Source organism: Dicentrarchus labrax, unplaced genomic scaffold (assembly GCF_905237075.1).
Source record: "Dicentrarchus labrax unplaced genomic scaffold, dlabrax2021, whole genome shotgun sequence".
Lineage (NCBI taxonomy): Eukaryota > Metazoa > Chordata > Actinopteri > Moronidae > Dicentrarchus > Dicentrarchus labrax.
Window position 1 is genome coordinate 15767882 of NW_026136708.1, and position 25742 is coordinate 15793623.

General features: G+C 39.2%; 1 long non-coding RNA gene across 1 annotated transcript in view; it reads right to left on the bottom strand.

The window, feature by feature from the left end:
• Nucleotides 1-25742, bottom strand: part of LOC127368083 (uncharacterized) — a 72965-nt gene that overhangs the window by 32211 nt on the left and 15012 nt on the right. The window contains exon 2 of the long non-coding RNA XR_007885582.1: nucleotides 12930-13038. This is a non-coding gene — a long non-coding RNA (uncharacterized LOC127368083). The remainder of the gene's footprint in view (nucleotides 1-12929; nucleotides 13039-25742) is intronic.

Sequence of the window (25742 nt, forward strand, 5' to 3'; positions counted from 1 at the left end):
GACATCAGTAAACAGAGCAGGACAGCTATGTGAGCGTCTGGGCTGTACCAATGAGGAGTGTGTTTTAACAAGCCGGCGTGGGTTGTTGGGAGTCTGGACTAGCTCGTCCCATGGTAACCCAGGTAGACAATGTACTTGTTATGGTTGAGTCTGGGAACAGACTCGGCTCTAACACTTATCAAGCTGTCTTGTGAGGCACAAACTTTGGATCATGAATATTGCAGAGGTTATGGGGTTATGGGACAGCTTTATTACTTTGACAAACACCATTTCTCAAGAGGGCTGAGGTGGGAGGACAAGACAGCCATATGCCTGCCTCTTTTGCTTTGCAAAACAGGCTGTTGAACTTTTTAACTCTGCTGCGTGACTTTTGAGTCACCTTTATCTTGCACTGCTTGACCCATGCTGTTGCAGCAAATGAGCATCTATCTTTAGACGCAATGATTCAGCATGGCGACTCAGATCGCGACAGGATTGAGGCAGAGAGGCTGCATGAATGTGGGGGAAAGTGTCTGATGTGACTCAGATGACGGCATGGGGTTTGTGTCTCCCATGCTGTTCCTACACAAACTGCCTGTTTTAGATACAAGCTGATAAAAAAAACAAAGTCCACCTCACTGAAGTTGCAGCCCTCAAGAAGAACCTGCCCGCCTGCCCTTTGGACAGGGATGCAGATTTTTGTCATAATGCAGGTGGCTGGCTTCAAGAGGATGAAAGGACAGAGGGAACGAGGGAGTGAAAGGAGAGGAGGAGGAGATGGTGAGACACCTCCCCTCCATATGCTCACTGCGCCTCTCCTCCATATGCATGCAGCGCATGTCCACCTCTCTTCACATAGGCGGCGGTGATGCATTGTGAATTTATACACCTTTCATTAATCTCCTGCACAGAGAAAGCCAAAACAGGCCTGTGACTGCTTTGCAATGATGATTAGGTTAGAAATGGACACAACGCCCTCTTGTGTACAAAAGAAGCACTGCATGGACACTATACTACCCCGTGCTCTTGTTCCTTTAGGTTTTAGGTTGGTGTCAGGAAGTGGAATAAGTTACCTTTCTTAAAATAAAATAAAGTAATCACAACAATTCTAAACAAGGAGGTTGATTTATGGCTTGTGGGTCATTTTTTTTATAATTCTTGGCAACTACTTGAAATCCCCCTGTTTAACTTTCATAGGAGTATATATAAATAATTAATAAACGGCTTAAAACATACTTTAATGTAGTTGTAAGCAGAAAAAGTGTTTATTAATGTATTTGCCAACAACTATAGTTCCTCCTGAGGGCACTTATAAGTGGACACAGGTGTATAAACCATGACCATGGCAATTATATAAATAGGAGATAATTGTTGACAAATACTGCCCCATTAACGAACACTTAAAAAAGTTCTTATATTTATGTATAACTACATTATAGTGTGTTATAAAGAATTTAAATGTTCATGTATGGCTCATAAATACTACATAAAGTAATAGCATCTAATCTAAAATATAACAAACATTTTTACAAGAGAGGTCTTTTCCTCTCATCTACTTTCTCTGATCTACTAATTAACTGAAATGTTTTGTTTGTGAATAATCAACTCTGTTTACATCCCAGGACCACAATGCAAATGAGTCCTTTAGATCATTTTTTAGTAGACTGAAATAAGCTTAACTACATTTTGTGGTCAGGAATAGGAGCTAGTCATATTGCTACTGTAGCGCAATAGGTCTTGTACAATATACTGTAAATGTATTTGTTTTTATTAAAGTCTGAAATGAAGAAGTGAATCTAATCCAAGCGAGAGCCTTCACTCCAGTGCTGTTGAGGAAGAAAGAAGCTTTTCTCCTCTCCTCAGTCTGCAGTGACAGAGATGTATAGGACCACTAAGAAATGATTGGATTGGATGGAAAACAGGATTGTGAAAGCTCCCAGGGTGATTTTATGAGGATGTGGATACTTCTGGGTTCAGGCTACCACAGAATACCACATAAATTAGATTTCATTTGTATAAGTCAGACTCTAATGAAAACTACTTATTTTACAGCACGAGTGCTGCAGGGTAAGGGACACTGAACTCTATATGAAGACTTATCTTCTTAATTGCTGTCATACTGGATCCTAAATAGTCAGAAGAAGAACCGCAAATGGAAAAATCTGAGAAAAATGTATTAATCGATATACAATGATACGATTTGTATATTCTCTGCCATACAAGTGCACACCTGGAACAACTACTGTAACTCTTCAATAGGCAACAACATTGTTTCTGCAGCGCCACAGTCGGGACAACCTGTGTGCAGAGGATTCAGGGGGGAACCCTACTAACGGCAAACCCTTCTTACTAATGCTTATAACTGCATAACACAACAATTAATAACCCACAACTTACTCTCTTTAACAGGGCAAAACACCATGGCACACAACTTGTGCAGTAGAATATTTGAGAAATATCTCTCTGAATACTTAAACAATGAGTATTTAATGTCAATTTATAATGTAAATACATCTATTTTAAAATATTTTGTTTTTAAAAGGAAGCAATGTTAAAGTTACTATAGTAATAAAAGGCATCTTGATTACATTCTGACATTAAAGTATTTTTAGATTCTCTGTACTCCAGTCACACAGGCTGTGTTTCTCTTCAGGAAGGCATTTGTGTATCTGTGGTTTATGTATATTTACATATATGTGGAATATTTATATTTAATGTATCTGGGGCACAGTTTCATTTTAAACAAGCATGTCCAAAAAGGTTTTGGATGGTTTGTTGGACAATTAAGTTTTGGGGTAAAAACCCTAAAACATAAATGGTGACCTCTTGTTTTAAAGACTACATACTGCCTTAAATATGTCTGCTTTAAATCTGCATTTATAGCTGTTATTTAGTTACTTTAAAGCTATCCAAACTTACTTCAAAGATCCAGACTGAATATCCTAAAATCACCAGATAGTAGCACATAATTATATTCTCCTTTAAACATCAATGATTTAGTTGCACACTGATTGAACTGCCTCTAAATGGATCTGTAAGGCTCAGACTCAACATTATGGTGAACTGGCATTGACACGCACTTTCCCCAGCTCTCTCACAGTCATTAAACTTTGCTTTGTTCCTGGTGTCTCACTTGCTTTATTCTTTCATTTCATGCCTCTCCTTATGTGTTTCCCACTCGCTCTCTACATCTCCAGGAATCTCGGCGGGCTTGTAAAGGAGCTTTAATAGAGAGGAATATAAATCTGCAAGTGACAAACTCCAGTCGTGGCAGAGCGGGGGCCGGTGTGTACGTTGTGAACTGCTGCGCTGTAAAACCAGGACCTCCAAGGCTCCTGTGCCCCCTTCTATTCCCGCTGGCATTGCCGTGAGACCCCACAACCTCACAGCCTGGACCACAACGCACAGGCAAGACGCTCTGGGCTCTTTTTGAAGTCTATTCTGAAAGTAATACGATCAGGGCCACGCTTAGGCTTTAGAGAGACCAGTTTCAGGAGCTTAACTTTAACAACAGCTTTTGAAGAGCTATAGATGTCAACTTTTATGAGATTTATTACTTATTCTATCTACATAGTATTTCAGTTTCAATTTTATTTTCCAGAATTGATCAAAAGCTGTTGACAAAGATTTTTGAGACATGGTTTGTAATATCTCATACTAAATGTCTTTTTAAATCAAAACAGATCTCACAAGGCCTTCATTATCTGAAACAGGTCCAATAACAGTAACAGGTTCATAAACCAGAGGACAACAATATGACCATGGGAAGAAGTCAGAAGTAAATTTTATTAAAGCAGCAACAAGAAACTTTTGGCAACTGTGGACCAAAGAGAAATTATTTCCACTGCCCTGTTTCATTGATTTCTAGGGGAATCTGCCCAAATCCGACCTGGTGGCAGGGATTAATAATAACTAAACAGAAATAGTTCATTTTCTTGCTGATGGTCTTGTGTGCTTATGTAGGTCATATAGAGGTATCTGTATTAAATTTGTTTCATAACCAATTAAAACTCCTTGCAGTGGTTTTAAAGTTATCTGTGATTACAGCGAGATTTGATACTAGAGGTCCCAGAATACTGGCAGACTCTGCCACTATCAAAGTATTGGTATTGGATCTGTAACGTGAAGTAATTACAGAATATAAATACACTGAATATTAAATAACCAAGGCCATAAATATTGTGGTTTGAATTCCTGATAATTTTAAGCACTTTTAAAATAGAAAATACTGCAAGGGAATAAAGAATATAATGATGAACACTTCATTCTGACCTTCTTTTTGGGCTTCAATGCCTTTAATGAACAGTTGAAGAGATGTGGAGAAAGAGAGGGGATGACCTACAGCAAAGGGCCACAGGTTGGATTCCAACTTGGGCCGCTGTGGCAAGACTAGGCCTTAGTACATAGGGCACATCCTCTACCAGGTGAGCTACCAGGATGCCCGTCTGCTCACTGTTTAAGTGAGGACTGAATATAACCTGTTGGTGGATTTTGCCATCAGTCAACATATTGATAGTTCTGATGCTTATGAGCAAAATATTCTGAAAAAGAAAATGTGCAGTCGCTGTATATTTGGAGCTGATGACATAGATAAATAGAAATAAGACTTTTTAGCAAGGGACTGAAAGGGTTTATACTCACGCCTCTGGGAAAAAAAGAATAAGAAACCTCTTAATTGGCGAAGTACGCTGGAATTTGACGCCAGTTGTCACTAACTTTCCATATACTTATACACAGCGCAAGAATGTCTGGGACTTCCATATATCTGGAATCCTACAAGAATTCTCTCGCTTTTCTTTGATTAGGATGGGAATGCTGTAATTTCCATGATTTTATGGATGGATAAATTGAACCTTGATCCTCCTCTGGGTCCTCTATTCAGCCTTACAAGTGTTTTATTTAGAAGGAGAAAAAAACAGCTAACGGGCTGCTCACTTAAAAATGATGATAATGAGGAAAAAGAGGACAAGAAGAAAGAGGAATGCCAAGAGTGATTTCACCAAAGTGTGAAAGCGTAAAAAGTATCCCAGAATAAAGCAGCATATTAAAGCATATGGTAGCTATTGCTAATGCTTAAAAAGTGAGATTCTATGTCTCCGGTGCATTGTGACTGGATGTAATTGTGATGACGATGAAGAGGTCAGATGCTTTTAAAACCTCACAGCTGTAATTCTAATGCAGAAAATCTACAGAGTGGCCATGGGGTGGCACTGCAAAGTTTCCAACTGAACACGGGCTGTACAGTGTGGTAACACTTCCTTGTCTTAAAATGGAAGATAAACCGACTTTTAACTGTTAAAACAACAGATCGGGCTCACTGGCCGCTGAACTGGAGGCTGCAAATGTCCTTTGGATTCCTGTTAGAATAATGGAATGATGGATTTAACAGGCCCAGTTCCCAAATTAATAATTCTGTTCCACATTGCAGAGCGTATCGAATCTGTCAGATAGTTTTAACAGCTTTTCGACTCCACCTTTTTCCATTTTGCTTGAGTTGAATTTGGCTCCCTGTTTTCCATTCCCCAGCAGCTGTGTTTTGAGTCATTTACAGCTCAGCTGACATAGCTGCTCCATATAATGGATTAGAGGACAATGAAATCATTTTTTGAGAGACGTCTTTGGGGAAATGATGGATTTGGGGGATACAACAGCTGATAAAATGCATATTTGACTTTATATTGTGTTGAAAATCTAGACAGAGATTGAGTGTGACGGAAGATCACAACTTCATTACTCAATTAAGTGTAAATACAGTAAAAGAAAGAGTTCCTGTGCACTGAATTTTATTCTTCTGTCAGCTGTATAGCTAATGCGTTGTGCCATTGCTGCATTTTAAACAACAAATTCATTATAAGAGTCAGAATTTGAATTGTGGAGTAACTTTTGAACAATGACATTGTGGCATTTGTTACACTAATATAAGACTTACTATACATGCACACAAAATATTCTAAATATGTCAGATAGACTGTGTGAAGCAAAATCTGAATCTTATATTGTAATGTTTACATTATTTAGCATCTGTATCCATTTTAATGGTACTCTGTAGTGGTCTTACTTGTCAACATATGAGTGTCAAAACAACTCACAGTGACATCCATAGTATAATTTCTGAAAACTTTTTATCCACATACTACTGCTTATAATGTACCTTTTACTTTGTTGTGTAGCACATGGCCTTTCTCAATCGAAAATACATAGAGTGGTCAGTAATTCATTTATTATAAATGATCAAAGGAGTAAAATAAAATAGGAATAAGGTACCATGATAATATGATTTTTTATTGCTGGTAAATTCACCTAAAAATACTATAGTTTTATATCATGTTGTCAGCAACCTCAGCGTAAAACTTCCAGGAAATATTCACCCACTGTGAAATAACTGGGTCTCCATGCTTGATCACACTGGGTGGCAGGGCTGGCACCGCACTGGAAAGCATTACTTCTGCATAGTGTTAATGGACTTACTTAACTCCTGGGTCCTGACTAGTGTTTTCCAATGAATTAAAGTGTCAGGAGCCACAAATCAGCGTCTGGGATAGGTCATGTGGGTACTGGAGGAAGAGTGTGGGCTTGGTGGGCTCGGCGCTCTTTCTTAATGGTTTGTTCCCTGGACGCATGAAACTGGAGCCTTAAACCTGACCTGTTGTTACTGAGGCCCCATTTGTACTCCCATCTACCCGTAGCACACAAGCACATGCACCCACAACCACACATGCATGCCATTACATGCTCACACACAAGCTAACACACTCAGTACGACCATCTCTCCCCAACACAGATTGACTCCCACACACACACACACACACACACACACACACACACACACACACACACACACACACACACACACACACACACACACACACACACTCTAACCCCCTATCCCCTCTGTGCTTTGGCAGACCAGTAACATTTACTCAGCTAAATGAATTAAGTAATCGCACAATCCCGCAGTCTCTGCATTACAGAGGAATTTCCATATTACAGCACCTGATACTCCCTGTTCACAGCTCTCCTACGCCACTAATGCAAGCCCCTGGCCAGGCGGGCTGTAACTGGATAGCCGATGGGATTCTACTGCAGCAGATGCAGTGAAGTACAGATGATGTGTGTGTGTGTGTGTGTTTGTGTGTGTGTGCAGGAGAATAAGAGAAGGAGGGGTAGTGGAGGTGGTGGATGCTATATGGGTCCTGCTTTTTTTTTATTAGAGCTCATTAGGACAGCAAATAACTCACTACTCCGTTTTCATTTAAGCAACAAGCCACTCGAGGCTGTGGGCTTGCAGTGATTTAGAATAGCTGTGAGGCGTTGTTAGGCACGACGCAACCCAAAGCCGTGCTAAAATTACAGTAAACAACAGCGGGTTTACTTTTTAAACAACAAGTTGTTTGGCATTGCACTCCTATAACATTGTCGGGCTCAGTTGAACAAATGGACAAAAACAAAAGAATCAAAACTGATGCAGCTGAATCAAAGATCGTCTTTCTTATTTCACACGTTCTTCTTCCTTGTCAAAACCTGCCGCCTACGTCACCCACAATGCAGTTAGCTTGTAGTGGCTTGTGTAGCCACGGCCCACAAGCCTTAACCTGAGCAACTTCTCTTTTAGAAATACAACAGAAGAATAAAAGCAACTTGTGCATCTGTTTACACAAGTTGCATGCTGAGAGGATTTGTCGCATTACGCTGTTATAATGAAGCGTAAAAAAGTAAAAAAGAATAGGATAGTAAATGTTGGGACACCAGTTTGAGCGCTGTTTCATGTAAATCTCTTGTGCACACGGACAGACAACCTTCAAAACCACGGCCTATTGGTGGTACAAAAAGGGCCGGCTAAGTGGCTCACAATATAGGAGTGTAACTTTAGGTCACTGACATTCACATAAATGCGCACACAGATCTGAACACAGCTCCAATCAGAGTCCAGGATCAAAACTAACTGTGTTGAATTACAACCGATAGCTAACCGAACCCTCTCTTCCCAGAATCCGCCTCCTGCCCCAAGTGGCAGGATAATTAACCAGTTGGTAGGCCTAGCAAGGATAGAAGGCCACACACAGCTGCCTCGACCTTCTGCAGTGCCGGGGGGCTTCGGCTTGGCGATGGCTACTAGTGTATTTGGAGCTCAGAGAGACGAGGTGGAAAGGTTGAGTCAGAGCCGAGGCTGGCTGCTGTTAAACTGTCAAAATGATGCTGTTGGAAAACAAAAGCACTTGCATCTGCAGAAATATGCTTTTTTGTTTTCACAAATGTAGAAAAAAGTAACTCTTAAATTCCTCAGTGACTCCAAATGTATTTCTGACATTCTTAAACTTAATGTTAACCATGTTCAAGCACTCAGGGGATGTGAAATTCACCCAACACCTGAAATGCAAAGTGTTTTTTACGCAGCAAAGTTTAAAAGGCACCAGCCAGAGCTTCAGTCAGGTGTCTTGAGGCACTGACCAGAGAGAGAGAGAGAGAGAGAGAGAGAGAGAGAGAGAGAGAGAGAGAGAGAGAGCAAAAAGTCACCTAGTCAGCAAACACTTTTACTCACCCTTTAAATCTCTCTCTTTTCCTCTCTGTCGCTCCTGGAGTCGTGTTTCAGGAGCTCTCTGCGATTGTAATCAGGAGCGTTTTTCAAAAAATACCCACACGGCAGTCTTTACATTTGGTACATAAAGTGTCCAAAGCAGAAAGGTGACCTCACTGATCTGTCACATCACCAAACCTTCCAACTACCAGAGTTAGTTTGGCAAAGTTTTAATTTTCATGTATGATCATAAAGAGGAGGGACAAAACTGTGTACTGTATATGTAACACACATGTAGTGTGCTGGAAATAGTATTCAGATCCTTTACTGAGGTAAAGTAGTAATATAATGTAATGCATACAATGTAATTTGTACATTATAGTACAAACCCTCTGTTTCAGGTCCTGTATTCAGAGTTGTAATGAAGTATGGACGTATATTGGTAAAATATGTATACACACACATGCATACACAGAAATATGTATAGTATGTACTGTATATGGGCATGTGTATATATACTATATATAGATATGAACATGCATGGTACACCAATCAGCCATAACATTATGAGTACTGACAGGTGAAGGGAATAATAAGAATAATAAGTGAATTATCTGGTTATCATGGCACCTGTCAGTGGGTGGCATTTATTAGGCAGGAAGTAAACATTTAATCCTCAAAGTTGATGTGTTAGAAGCAAGAAAAATCAGCAGCGTGAGGATTTGAGCGACTTTGACATGAGCCACATTGTGATAGGTAGACGACTGGGTTAGAGCATCTCCAAAACTGCAGCTCTTGTGGGGTGTTCCCAGTCTGCAATGGTCAGTACCTATCAAAAGTGGTCCAAGGAAGGAAAAGAACAGACAGGGTCATGGGTGGCCGAGGCTAACTGATGCATGTGGGGAGCAAAGGCTGGAAGTTCATGCTGGTTCTGATAGAAAAGTGTCAGAACACACAGTGCATCACAGTTTGTCACATAGGGGGGCTGCGTAGCCGCAGACCACTCAGGGTGCCCAGGTGGTTGTAAGTTACGGCTGATTGGTGTATGTTGTGTATGTATAATGTGCCACTACTATTACAGGACATGGATATTTCTGTACTTGACGTAATATATGTAAAGGGATCATTATGCACCTCTTTCTGCCCTCTTTAATAGAGTTTAATTATTACCTATATCACATTCTTGGATTATGATCACTGATGCATTAATGTATAAGTAGGTTTTTAATGTTGTTGTACTCAAGGGGGAGCTAATTTTAACTAGTTTATAAACTGCTGGGTAGTTAGCTAGAACAACACAAAACCTATTCTAAAAAGTTGATGACATGTTTTGGAAAACAATTATGATTTTAAAAGCAACTATAGCTGTAAAAGAAATATGGGGGAATATTAAGTACTTTTCCATCTGAATATAGTGGTGTAGAAGTAGAAGTAAGTAAGAAGTGGGATAAACTCCAAATATATATAAATATATTTGGTTACTTCCACCACATGATACTTTTAGGCCAAAACACTAAACAAACAGTCACAAATGCAGTAGCTTTCTAGATCCACTAGGAGTCAGTTTTTCTTATCAAATACATTAACACACATTTCAGAAGGGAGATATAAAAAGTATAGTACTTTTTAAATAGCTTCTATAATGATGATGATGATGATGATGATGGGGATAATTAGAAAGAAGAGGAGATGTGTGATAATGAATTATACAGTTTCACTTTACAGTAAAAGTTGTCCTGAATAATGTTAATCTTAATTTTATGTTTGATGAATTTACAGTAGTTAACGTGGCATATTGTCTGACTTCCCATGTCTCATAGTTGATTATCCTACAGTACATCAGTTAATTATCACTCAGTCAATTATGTTGACATCAGAATTGCAATTAGAGGCTGGACAAACAAGGTAATAATCAAGAGAGGTAAACAACATGCTATTTTCCTGTTTGAGGACAATCATAATAATCAGAGGCAGTGTGACTGCTTCAAGGGAAACAAAACACACAATGAAAACTACAGAGAATTTACAGCATACAAGTATTCACTCAAGCATTTCCAAATATTTTTATAGCTTTGATGGTGATATAAATTTAGTTTTGAACAACTGGTGTGCTCCGGGTCATTTAAGATCACTTGCTGTGTCAGTTACTGTTACAGTGGTGTTGTGTCACCTGAGGTGTAAATGAATCAACTAGATGCTTGTACCATCACAGATAATTCATACAAGCTAATAGTTTGCTTATTTGTGAAATAATAGAGCTTCAGTAAGACATGATGATGATACAGGAAGTAATCAGTGGTGGAAAGTACTGAAATGACATGCGTATACTTAACTCGAGCATCTCAATTTAATGGTACTTTAGACTAATATTGAAACAATTAGTCAACTGAACAGTTATTTTATTTATATTATTTGCAATTATTTACTTAATTCCAGCTTCTTAACGGTGAGAATTTGCTGCTTTTCTGACATTTAATAGACCAAACAATCCACCGATTAATTAAGAAAATAATCAGAGGATTAGCCTCTATAGAAAATAACTGTTGCAGACCTAGACTGCACTTTTTAATTCCCTTCATTTGTCTGAGAATTATGGTCACTAGATACTTAATGAGCATATAAACTGCTATGCATTACAGTGAACTTGTACATTACAGTATTGCTACTTTTATTCTAGAGAAAAATCAGGCTACTTCCTCTACCAATGGAAATACTATAACATAATAACACAGGCAAATAAAAGAGGAATAACTATATAGGACCAACACTACATGTATACCACGATGTTAATGCAAGATACATAATGAACTTCATGGGCCTTTAATAATAAAATTCTGTGTGAAAAAACAAACAAAAAAATACCCCAAACAAACAAAAGCTAGTAAACACGAACAGAAGATCACCTGGTTGTTAGTAACTAAGAGAAGAAGGTAAAATGTCATGTCACCTAATTTTCGGGCACATCCCACTTGTAACACACGTACTGCACATACACACACTGGCTATTTTCATCTACTGAAGTGAAAGGAAGCAAATAACAGTACATTATCACAGGCTGCACGCACACAAAAGCGCTTGCACACACAAAGGTGCTTGGATTATTTTGGCAAGCAGTGAGTTTATTATTTTGTTTTATGGGGCTGGGAGGAGGGGGAGGTTGTTTTGCGGCGCTGCCTGTGATACGGCGGCTCTGTTTGTGCGCTTGTGAGAAAGGAAGCACCAGTAAGATCAATACATCCTCTACGTAGATTTCCAGCAGTGTGTGACGTGCGTGTGGGGAAATGAGCTGGGCCGAGGATACTTTGCTTGTTATGGATTTGACATGAACTTGGCCCCCGGCCTCTCTGAATGTGATGAATGTATTATTTAATCTTCCTGTCTTTGTTAACCTCCTTTTGGCCAAAGGCACAGTGATTCTCTCTCCGTGAGTGGATGAAACAACATCTCCAGTTTGGCCTTTGGATTTTGATGAAGTATAATAATGGCTGTAATAATAGAGCCTCTCCACAAGGACCTTTCCCACCGCAGACATGCTAATGGGACCGGTGCTGTATTTTAAGCACATGTGAGTCAACTGCACAACACAGATTTAAATTAACATCACTGATTAATATGGCTGTGGATGGCACTTAAACAGCTGCATTGATGGGTCATTGACACTTTATCACTTCATTATTTAGGATTGAATGGCTTAATTCAATAACATGTTGAGTTTTAGAATATAATTCTAGAACATTTTGCAAAGTGAAGGTCACTGGTGAGGGTAAAGTTCAGGTTGTAACGGTTAAAGTTAGTTAGTCAGGACTACAAATGAGAAACACAAACCAAAAAAATTTAAAATAAAAATCAAATGACATGCAATACAGTCACACTGATGCTGTAATTTTAGCTGTATGTCATATTTTGTGATGATAATAGTTTTGGTTTGAATGCCATATTTCTTTGTGTTTTTATATTTGGGCAATATTAACTTCATACAGATCCCCACACTGGTGGATGATTTCTAACATTTATTTAAAATACAACAAATATTTGAAAATACGAGCTTGCAACAAATGCAGCTAAAAAACTTTTTCATTATCACTTAATCTGATGATTATTTTTATGATTAATCAATTCATTGTTTAGTCAACAATACGTAAGAAAACTGTGAAAAAGGATGATCGCAGATTCAAAGAACCAAAGGTCAGATTTAAAAGATTGCATGTTTTGTCTAACCAACAGCCCAAAACACAAAAACACATCACCTACAATTATATAAAAACAGAGAAAAACAGTAAATCATCGCAATTGGAAAAGCAGAATACAGTGAATGTGTCATATTTTTTCTTTAAAACCTACTTCATGTGACGTCATGACGATTGTGCGATGTAAAAACAGGCAAGAAAAGGTTGAAAAATGTGGGGTTTGTGCGTATAAAGGCAGATGTACTTACGTGTGTGTTTATGTGTGCGCAGGGGGAGAAGTCTGCTAAAAATAAATATCTTGCCAGTAGCTTCAGACAATGACAGGGCAATATTCTTCAGAGGTTGAGGACGTCAGAGCTGTTGGACAGGATTCAGACACAAAGACAAAGAGACAAATTTAGACCTTTGGTTAGTTGCCTGAGTGGGAATGACATTCGTCACCTGTGGGTCAGAGATATTTCAATCAACACAGACACGCACTGAATAAAGAAACAAACAGAGGGAGGAATAGAGCGCATGTCTCACCTATGCCAAAAAAATGCATGCAAGAGGCGTTCAGACACCAGTGGGCTTGTGGGAAAATGTGCATTTATGGAGGTTGGCTCTGTGTGGAAAGCTGAGGTTGACACATCATCAACAGCTGTATGTACTGCAAGTTAATATTTACATGATGAAGTATAAATGGCTCAACATTTTCGTCAAACAAATTGTGAAAAGACATTTACACTTCACATTTCAATTGTATGCATTTTATTGCCCTCGGTAGATTTATTTGTGTACCCTTCTGTATGTTTTATGTATGTTTTTGGTTAGTTGAGACTGCAAGTTCTTAAAATGTTGATATTAATTACTGTCCTGTATAAACAATCCCCTATAAACAAACAACTAGAAGATAAAATATAATATTTATTTATGTTTTCTCATGCTTGTGAGCCAAGACACTGAGCATAGATCCATGTTCTTTACCTCCTTTATCTCTCTCTCTCTCTCTCTCTCTCTCTCTCTCGCTGCCTGTGACTGAAGAGTCTAGAAACACTTGGCCACCTTTTATTTAAATTCTAACAACTGTTTGATTATGGAAAGGAAAATAAATATTCAATCTGTAATGATCTGCTGATGTACTCCAGCAGGGGGAGTTCATAAAATGCACTCTGAAGACCGTGTACACCAGAAAGTCGCGGCAAAATTAGTTGCAGAACTACTGTAGCTGAACTGCCGCTAACAAGCTATCCAGCCGGGAACATTCTTCAACAAAAGAGTTTTTGAATAATCATTAGTGAATTTTTAAGGAAAAATGACAAACATTTACTGGTTCCAGCTTTTCTTTGTCATACGTGATAGTAAACTGAACATCTTTTGGGTATTGCACAGTTAGTTGGAAAAAACAAGACATCTGAGAACGGTTTGTGGGGAATTATAACAGTTATACAGTATACCACCACAACATATCACCTGATAGCTTGTTAGAACAGATTAATATAAATTCTACAACACATTTTATATGCAGAATGCAATGTGTTCAAATTAATTAAAACCAATTAGGTTAATTCTCATTTATTCAAACTGGATTTTTAAAACACTCCTTATCTGCCAATGGTGTAGGTCATTGTTTCTCAAACTTTTTACACCGTGTACCATCTCAGAAAATATTAGGCTCTTCAAGTATCTCCATTATGACTGATGTTAAAATACAAAAGCATAGTCCGACTCTATTCAGCTACGGACAGTTCACGCAGAAGATTATTTATTGTTGACTGTAGTTGAATCCTGAACGGAACTGGTTCAAGAACCAGATCTAAAAAAGAAATGGGGCCCACACATCTTGCAATCACATTTAGCTCTTAACTAATTATAGATGGATGTGTGCGCTATTTCCATGAACGTGACTACGTAGCAGGCTGATTGCAATGAAATAAAATGCAAAACTTATTTGAAATTACATTTCAGCAATCTCAAGTATTTTCAATTGGAGATTCCTCTGCGTACCACTAGAGGCAGCTTGCGTACCACCATTAGTGCTATGCAAGCACCTGCACCACTGAATTTCACTTTAATTTTGACATCAAAATGTTTAAACACTATACTATAAGTATTAAAAGCAACCCTCAGCCAAACTGGAAAGATCAAATGTTAAACTGGTTCTGAATGAACTTCAAATGTTTCAGGTAGCCCTGAAAACCAATAAAGCTAGACATAAGGGGTATAAAGCTTTGTAAAAAAAGAATTATATAAAACAACTAGTTATTTGCTTCAGTGCATCTTACACAAAAGTCCTCACTGTGATCCCAGGGTATGCTTGCATCACTTAAGCTCAATGCTTCATAACACAAATGTTAGATAGGACGCTCAATGTGCAGTGCAATGGAGCTTCACAGCGGCTCTGTTACAGCCGCCATGACCTGTAGCCGGTGAACCAGCTCCGTCGCTGACAAAATGAGCCAAGTTCCTTTCAAAAAGCACATGAGCAAGGAGGAAAAATTCTTCTGGAGACGCAACGAGGTGAGAGAAATGTTCTGTAAACGTCTGCAACATGACCCTAAAAATACTGAACAGATTCCCTTGCTATTAATGAGGGCCTCCGTCACAGCTCTTGTTGTCTCAAAAGAGGCAGATGACCTGTTGTCAGCTGTGGCGGGCAATCAAACAAATATAGAGTGTTGGATAATGAACTGTGAATGTTGCCAGGAGGAGTTGATGTCTCCACCAGTTGATGTCTCCACTGTGCTGTCCTGTCCTCGTCCTCCTCCGGCTTTTTCACCAGGTCCCTACATCCATATATCACTCAATTCGTAGATTTGAGCACATGGTAATTCTTACAAAAATACCAAATCCTCACCACCAACAGGCGGAGTGACCCAAAGGTCTGAGGACGTCACGCCAGGCAACCCAGTGAAAGCCCAACTCCCCCACAAAACACCCTAAATCGGTTTTCACTTTGCAGTGCCAAACCACAAAGAAGGAAAAAAAAAAAAAAAGATGTTATATCGTTAGAAAATTTGCAATCATAAAACCTATTTTTCAACTCTATTTAAAGCCAGGGTTAGGCTTTAAGCCTCCGATGAGAGTAAGATTAGGGTTAAGGTTAGGGTAAGCTTTAAAAACAACTTGCTAGGTGAAAATTATAACAAAATCCAACGTTGCAGCCCGGCCAGAAAGGATCAGGCTCCTAAATCTGGAGCCTCGCCTCCGCAATCAGCTGGACACAACCGACCGCAAGCCGGGGCACTGAGAGCCATGTGGATGTTTTACTGAAGGCTCTCCTCGGCCACAGGACAGACGATTGACACATCAGTTATCCACACAGAAATCTAGATCACACATTTCTGCTCAACAGGCCGTCCGAATTAAAAAAGCATTTGTCGGAGAAAATAAGCACTGTCCACTGGCCCGGATCTATTCCACACATTTCTGGGAAGGTAGTAAATTTCAATACATGCATCATTTTTTCTGGTTCTTTTTGACCCGAATGATCCATTATATGACAGTGAATCAGGAGCCTGCAGTTGAATGGTCTCCAATGCCTCTTCACATGCATACCTCAATAGCACAGGCCCCCCTCCTGCACAGGATACAAGAGATTTGGATGAGCAGAGCTGTGCTCAGCCCCTGATGTCAGAGATGACTCAATCCAAAAGCTTGTAACTCCAAAACACATCTTGGAGCTCCTGAATGGAGGCGAAATGGGAGGAAAGGAGTAGAAGGAATTTGTTTCCATGCCTCCATAAACATGTTTTCTCTATTAGATAAAAGTATTCTCATGCACATGTCAGTCATAAAGTAGACTACAAGACCAGACTGTTCCAAAGACTACATGAGGAAGAAAAAATGTAAACATTTTTAACAACACTATGTCTCTATTTAAGAGGATTGTCAACTTTCTTTTGCATTAGTCTCTAAAACCCACTTGAGTTAAACACATTGATGTGTTTTGTTTTACCCTCTGCGAGGCTGGCCCTCAGTATGAGGGTCCCTGGGGAGGTTGAGATTAGCTAGAATGTGACGAGATGGTGACAAATATCCAACACTCCCCCGCATCAACAATCCCAAACGCAACCACAATGGAGGAGAACGCAGCTCCGATTGGGCCGGAAAGCAAAACAAAACAAAAAAGGAGACGCAGCCAGGAAGCGAGGTATCCATTTCATGCCCCCGTCTGTTTGCCTGCCACCTGTTAGACATGATCATTACCACGAAGCAAGGCATAGGGGGCTAAGCTGGCCACATTTATATCAACAAGCTGGGATAAAACTGTCTAATTATCCCCCACGGCCTCTGGCCTGGCCCCCGACTCTGGTCCCATTTGCCAGCCTGGCCTGCAGCCAAACTCTGCAGGCTGGTATGTGAAAGCACATCCTAATGACAGCTCTCTTTCAATCCCAGGTCTTTGTAATTGCCCTGGGTAGCTTATACACATTATGTGGCACCAGTCCAGCGCAATAGTTAGAAGGTCAAGGAGAGGTTTAATGGAATAAGTATGCGGATTTATTGCTGTACCTGGTCTGAATAAATTACCGTCATGTGAAAGTGTTGAGGTTCATGATGACAACTGGGTTCCATTTTTAAAGAAAATATAGGTCTGCTTGAAAGTCGTACCGAAGAAGGATGGTGGTCTCTAACACAGCAGCAAAGTTCTTGTAGAGTTTTCAATAGTCCAATGCATGGAAACAAGTCTAATTTTCTACTTTAAACAAGTGTAACTTTAAAATAACATCCAAGCAATTTTGCCTCTTGTGAACAAATGCTAAAGTCGGGCAGAGTTAAGCTTTGATGATAGCCCGTGATTGAGAGCAAACGTAGACTAAATGTAAGCAATTTGCACCTGTGCAAAGCTGACTATTATCATAACAGTTTTGATGGCTACAGAGGGAATGTGGTGGGTGGGAGCGGGGCATCCAGATCCCCGTGGGAGGTAGCATTAAGGTCTTAATTAGGACGCAGGGGGAAAGATTCAAAGTACTCCAAGATGACGAGGGACGCAGCGATGGGAAACCGGAGCTGATCGTCTTTCCTAGTTCAAGGCTAATTGCTGAAAGGGATCTGACATGGATGTGCAGGGAAACACGGACGGTATGTAATAAGATGACGTGAGGTCATCTCTAAAAGCTGTTGGACTAATTCTGTGCGTCTTTGGTAGCTTGTAGGTCTACATTATTAAGACATCACACGACACATTTCAATAAGCTCACAGCTTGATGCTACAGTTCAGTTTATTCTGAACTAAACTTTTTTGTTTTTGTGGACATACTGTACACATAATTTCCTTTGACTGCTTTTAAAAGATTATACATAGTTCATTTATACCACGAGTGACCGAATTGTCACTCAGCGAAAGCTGCCACAGCGGCCTGTTTACTTTCAGGAATCTATTTGTCCTCAAGATGTCCGATAAAGTGGCAGCTGTGGCAGATATGATTACTACAACTGGGCAGAAACTGGAGGCTGGCCTGAAGTTCTGAACCAAAGCCTTGTCACTGCATTTACACTCTGCTTTAGATTAGATCAAATCATATAACAGGATGTTAAGATCTATTATCTATTTTAAAAAATTCTATTGCATAAACAGTTGGAGGGTGAATAATGACAAATACAAACCAATCATATGTTTGATCCTGGTCACTTAACTTCCATCTTATGCATCATTACAAAGTAAATAAGTCACTGAGTGAAAAGTCATGCTTGGTTCATTTGTTCGTTTGTCTATATAACTACATTACTGATAAAATATTCTGCGGAAAAATACCCCCATCTTACAGTTACAGTTAGTCTGACTAAATAGCTAATGCATCACATCCTCAGTATTTGTCGTCAAACCTTCATGTGGTATTACTGGTGGGAAATAACCTCATCCAACAGGAAACATTACAGTGGATAAAGATTTTCCAGTGCCTTGTTGTCACGTAGAAGAGTGAAAATAGTAGCAAGAAGCAAATGTAGTTCAATGCTTAGAAAGCACAGTATGTGATATAAACTGCTTTAAACCAGAGCCGAAACAGTCAATCAATTGGTTGATATGAACTGATCTGAATCATTCTGATAATCAATTAAACAATTTCAGTCATTTTAATATTCTCTGGTTTCAGCTGATTACATTTGATGAGTTCCTTTTTAAAATATGACAGTAAATTATATATTTTGGGGCTTTGGAAAGTTGGTCAGATAAAACAAGGATCTGGAAGGTGTGACCATCTCTTGGAAATTATAACAAGCTCTCATTATTGTCTGACATTTTATAGATAAAAGACTACAAAGAGTTTGTCCAGTTCAGATATAAGACCAGAAAATGCTCCTCACAGTGTGACATGGCTGCACTGAACTCTCTATGCTGCCACATTATTCTCTTCCTGCTTTTAGAAATCTGTGACCGTTCACTGATACATGCCACGTGGGACAGCTAAGTGTTAGTTGTTATGGTTAACACATTTCAAGGCAAACTGAGGGTTCTTTTCATTAAATGGCCATTGCAGAGAATTTCTATGAAATAAAATAACTATCTCTAATTGCCCCATCAAGTGAATTCTTTTCATTGACATCATTTTCGAACATTTCTTCCGGATACAATCCTTTTGGGCCAAGTTTGTGTGAAGTAAGGCGCACTGCTGTTCTAAAGATCATCAGAAATGATTCCCATGGTAGTGTCCAAACTTTATAGAGTAGTATAAGGCAAGCCTGCCCTAATAAAAATACAGGTGCTTTTCTCCCTCTTTCAAGGACTTTTGCAGACTTCTGTTCAATTACAGCTAAACGGTGATATATCATTTATTTATTCTTTGACTGATCTGGCGGAGGAGACAGACAATGTTAGGACATCCACTCCCAGGTCCTTTCCTTGCTGTTTGTGAATGATTCGCCAATCTTTTCCAAACATTAAAATTCTAGCTTGTACATCTCCCTGGTGAAAAAAATGATCCCCAGCTTTGAAGCAGCTGAAAGTGCACAGGGATAAAAACTCTATACAATTTCCACATGAAATAGGAAGACAGGGGTCCACCGGGAGACACTAAATTGAAACTAAGGCTGTGCCTGATGGACCACAGGATATGCCTGCAAAATTTAGACATATCAAAATGGCGAAAAAGTCTGTTAGTGCCCATTCATATAAACTGAATGGCTTGTAATGTTCTCAGGCCCTTGGAGGATACTTGCAAGGTTGAGGAAAGACTACAGGAAGAGCAGAATGGTTTTGACATAACTTTATTTTAGTGCGCTACAGGTTTTCTCTCCTCCCTGCAGTTTAATGTTGTATTCCACTGGGTCCCGGAAGGAAGCAGCCCAGTAAATCCCTACTGCTCGACTTAAAAAGGAAACGGTATCTGAAGACAGGTGAAAAACTGGAAGATAAATACATCCAGGCCCCTCGCCCGTAGTGTTTCTCTCCAGAGGGTCATCTCCCAGCCACACAATATAATGGCACAGGCGTTTGGTTTAAATTTAGCCAGAGAGGAAGCTGTAACGATGAAATAACACTTACTCACTTTTGAAAACATAATTTATTTTGATTAAAAACTTGCATTACATGGCTGTTTTTTAGATAACCCTGTCTGGTGGATGGAGGTTTCTGGGTTTTTACGCCAATTTGTAGCATTTAATTGGGAGAAAGTAACTGAGAACATTTAAAACCACACAAGAGAGGCCCGTGGGGGTTGTGGGGTGGTAGGTGAATTAGGAAGTCTTCACTTAGCTGGGTGTAATGAACTGAGCCGATGTGCACCCCTGTAAGGTTTAACATTTTACCTTTTTATTTGGAGGAAGGAGGTTGGGGGTTGAAAGGTAAACAATGAGAAGTTCTGCAGCCGCCTCAGCTGCTCCCAGTGCGCTTCAAAGGGGTTTCCATATGTTTTCAAGATTTGAACCAAACTCCGGTATCGTCATTTAAAGACAGTCAAGTTATGTTACGTATCTTTTTTTACTTTTGCTACATTTTTTTGCTTCACTTCAACTGCCCCAATTTAAGCCACTGGAGAGAAACATGCATTTGAATAACTGCTTATGTTCTTATTGACAACCATGCAATTGAAAATGATATGCCATGCTTTTAACAGATCTCGAGAGCTTTCTTTCCACAGCTCTATTATTGTGTTTCTAAGATGCTGTAAGTTAGTAATCACTACCAGGGTGTGTCTGTTAAGGGGATAAAACATCCACCATCTGCTCTGCTCCAAGTGCTTGTCATGGTAAGATGAATACTACAGTGTAGTAGTGTGTAGATGGTATCCAAAACATCAGTGAGCGGTTTATGGAGTCATCTACTTAGAATCCAACTGACAACGTAATAAATAGATAAAAGTTGGGAAATAAACTGTTTCAGACAAGCAATTTCCAACAAGTCTGTTACACTTGTATGAATTCTGTATACCGTTGGCCATAAAAGCCTCATTTTAATTTGATGAAATGTGTGTATTGTAGCAACTTATTCGCTCACTACAGTGGTATGCAAACTAATAAAACTTGAAACTCGCAGCATGTGTGTGTACAGACCTGTGCACGGATGCATTAATGGAATAGTTTCATTGTCATCTTAAATTTGAGTCCATTATTCTTTACTTAAAGGTAATCAGTGGAGCTCCCTGCCTCCATGAATTGCATGACCCAATATTTACATATCTGCTTTAATCATTGCGGTTCATTTATTTTTACCCTATTACAATAAACATGCTGGAGTATTACCAGCTGGCTAATAGAATGGGGAATTAAAAAGAAACTGCAGTATAAACTCAGAAACAGTGAATTGCTTTGGTATGAGGAATTTCTACCCAAATACAATTGACAGCAAGCTATTCCAGTACAGGGCCAGAGAGCAATGTATTTAGAAATAGTATATCTTCAGGAGGATGTTACATATCAGCAATTTTGCAGGGGTTAATAGATCATGATTCAAAGGTCTCACAGAACAGGAGGGATCCAGAAATCTTACAAAAGTTCAGAATAACATTATGACAATATATATTTAACATCCTGAAGGACAAAAGGAGGCCTGCCATAATCTCTGAACAAGATATAAACCAAATGTGCAGAAAAGCATAAAAAGCACCATGAAACCTAAGTGTTTCAATGTCCAAACATGCCATGACCACGGACCATCTGTTTTTCCCTCGTTACATTGGGAAGCCAATGGAGAGGTCCACAGTGATGCGTAACCTCAATAAATATTGCAAATCCACAGAGACATCCCCCAATTTGTCCACTGGTGATTCATCTGGGAACTAATAGAGGAAGACAATAACCAGCGAGAGGGACCATCTGAAAGACATCAGTAAACATGTGTGTAAATCACACTGACCCAAAGCAATGGTAGGAAAAGTCTCTCCACAAAATAATCTTGTGGTTGGATGAGTACAAGGCTGGCGGCAGGACGATGTTAAGGCTATTCCCAGATTCTTGATGTTTTGGTCTGTATGAATTATGAGAGCTTGTCCTTTCAGTGACCTCGCAAGTAATTATTCATTTTTTTAAACAAGCAAACAATTAGTTTACACAACAGTACAGTCGGTGCGACAACCGTTTCCTGCAAACTGAGGCTAAATCAGGTGTAAGCTCCACCCGAACTCACCTGTTACAAACCTGGATTTTTGAGGGCGAATGCTTGGTGTAATTTTAGATCAGTGTTTAGCAGAGAATGGTTAGAAATGTTTGGATTGTAGGTCAGAAAATGTTACATCTCATTTTTAAATTCATATCTGGATTTAAATATGGTACATCGCTCTTGGCATCAATAACTACAATTGTCATAACTTTTCCACCCACGGCAGCTTGGTCGGCCAAATGTTAGCAGGGAGGACCATAGTCAGCTTTACTGTTACTGAGTGAAAATGGCAACAGAAATTAGTTTGACAAGACAGATGGAGTGTGCTATGAAAAGATATTTCAATGTAGAAATGTTCTGATGCTTGATATAAACTGTTGTGGCTGAACTTCACTGGGCCCCTTACTTACAGTTACTATGACTGCCAAGCGCTACTCGGTAAATTGGCTGTAAACTGTCTTTTTAATGTTTATAGCCAAATCATTTGAAAACAAGAACCATGTAAAGGGGTCTTAAATATGCCCTACTATGAATTCTATAGACTGTATAATGCTAAAAGCTAAAAAAAATCAGTCCCTCCAGGATCTTTTGGGGGATTTGTGATTTGAATTGTGGGAGAAAGTAAAAATTGCAAAAATAGTTTGGGATTTTTTTTCCCATTCATATAATTCATTAAAAGTCAAAGGCAACTTGATCCAGTGAGACTAAAATTGCACTGTTTAGACAGGGTAAACTTGAGACTTTAGCACCGCACATGTCTGCATGGTCTGCATCTTCAACATGAAAAAACAAAGAACTGAGTTTGGGGATGTATGTCTCAATGTTTTGTGCAGGAAACTCCAATTGTTGGTGACTGGACAAAATTGCAAGGTTCAGCAGAATTCACAAGGATCGGTTGAATTTGTGTAAATTGTTGCGATTGCAACATCATAACTTCCTGTAGGGACTGGCTAATGCTTCAGGTCCCAGACATAAAGTAATCCTCCTCAGTTGACCATTCATGTAGATGCTGCATGTTAACCTTTTGAGGCAGATGGACTCGTGAAATAAGGCAAGAATCCATCTTGCCAGGCAGCGAGAAGCCACTGTTCAATAACCCACAATAGCGACTCCCGTAGAGGTTAGCATAGATGCTGCTATCAGTCATATCAGAAGTGGAGAGTATTTCTAAAAAGTGCGTCACCGAAGGCTTTTCTCGATGTTAAGAGTTTTACTACGTTATATGGTTCGTTGATCTGATTGGTTGAAGTTACAGTTGCTAAACTAGCAATTATTGGACAGACAAGAGTATGTTCTATTTTAATCCTCACAGTTTTCTTTTAAGATCTTCATCTGGGATTCAAACAGAAATGTTTAAACCAAAATTTCTCTTAGGGTTTTTTCTGTTTAAAAAAAAATATATATATATGATTAATGCCAATGAGGGCTAAATTCGAGTAATTTCAGCCTACAGTTACTCCTTCAGCAGCAGACATATTAACACTCAGCTGTAAACACCATGCACATGAAAAACGTCATACCCGTATATCAACATTCATCTAATCCATATGCAGTGACAATTTTATTGTGCTCATAAAATGCTCGCAACTGCCCTTAAGCACATTGTATTTTCAGCAGGCGTTTTAAAAAGGCTTAAATTACACTCAAACAGCATCAAGATGAATGGATTGGCAGCACTGATGTGAGTGCATTTTTTTTCTTTTCAAGACAGGGAATTTTCCTCCCTGCAGCCCTGCCAAGAGCAGGAGGGGAAAATCAACTCCATTCAACTATTTGTCAACTCCCTTTAGAAACATTTAATAGTAATAAAATTTATGGCTCCAGTTTCCAAAGGATACTGCCAGTGAAGTTCATCTCTACGAAAGTGGCTGTAAATGCTACCATTGTTTCAGATTTTGATTTATGATTCAACCTTTCTCTGAGGTTTTAGAATATAAATATTGAAGCCTGTAGATAGAGTATGAATATAATGTATGCATGCATTTATGCATCTATCCATCTATGTATCCATCTGCTGCTCTGCCTCTCTATTCAGTCAATTCCATACCGTCCACAAGGAATAGAGGTTGGGGAAGATACACTCTCCTGTCTGTAGGATGAGCAATGACAGTACCAGACAACTTTGAGGAATCCACTGAAGAAGCGCTTCCAAAATCGAGTTGCCATATGGCAGCGGTGCTTAAATGTTGCCTCGAGACAGGTTACAGCATGAACTCATATGTCATGTCGGTCAGCTACATTGAATTGCTATTAAAACTTTGATAAAACCTTCATGCATCGGGTTAATATAAGAAGATTAACAGAACAATTGAGAAGACCAGAGTCATCATTTTGGTATTGGAGGACAAAGTCGAGTCATTTCATCACTCAGGCTGCGTGTGATTTCCTCATTCTCTCCGTTTCAGCGACTTTTGGGCTCTTTTCTTCATTATTCCATTACTGTATAATTCATGAGATATTATAAAAATATGTTAGTCATACTATGGATCACAGTTCAAAGTGTAAACTTTTTATTGGACAGTGTAGGATTGCCTATAATAAAGATCATTAAAACATGGCGTAGTGGACTGTGAATCCGACAGTATGAAGGGGAAAAGGGAATCATGGTCAGAGTGAGTTATGGACCATCAAGGAGCAGTAAAAGCCAATGATGAATTAGTAGGTATTTCAATTTTTTTCGTCTCCCTTTTTCATCCTGACACAGGGAAGGAAATGCTCTTTGTTTTCTTAAGGATGTGCAATTTTCTTCTCCTCATCCCTTTCAAATCCTCCTGCTGAATCCTCAAGCCATCAAATCGAGGATTTAAAAGGCCTTTGACGGCAGTAATGGCTCCCTGCAGAAGCTTCCTCATGATGCAGTGGCGACTCTGTAAGGTCAGGGAGGAAAACCAACCAATTTGCAGAAAAAAAGAGAGGATATTCCAAAAACCCTGGCAAATTGTCCGCAATTCAGTTTCATATGGAGCATCAATCAAGCTTCTTGCTCTCCTTGCTGTAATTACTTGGAAATGTTATAAATTTTGTGCAGATTCTGAATTGAGAATTGAAAACATTGAGGGATAAAAGCTTTGTTACAGGAAAGAGTGAGTCACTCAATAAGATGAATTCCTTGTCCACATCTAGAAAGGATATCATAAATACTTTTTGCTGCGGTTATCATGCTTAATTCATGCTAAGATTCTGGATCAAACATGAATATTTCAATAGCTTTTCTTCTAACATAATATACCAAATTACACATCTATCAAAATAAAGATGAAGTTTAACCTTTTGGTAAGAGTGATTTCTTGCACTGTTATCAAGATGTTTTTTATTCACCATAATGTAATATTAAAGCAAATGCTTAAACAGAGACTTACAATACAAAGATCTTAGTTTTGCTGAATGGAGTGAGGAGAAATAGAGCAGCTCACAATGCACATGTGTGCACATGTGCAGATTACATTATGCGCTGGGTCCTACCACAGAAAAGTTGTGTAATTTATGGGGAAATAAATCTATCCCCTTCCTGACAATTAAACCCCAACTCTAAAGGGTGGCA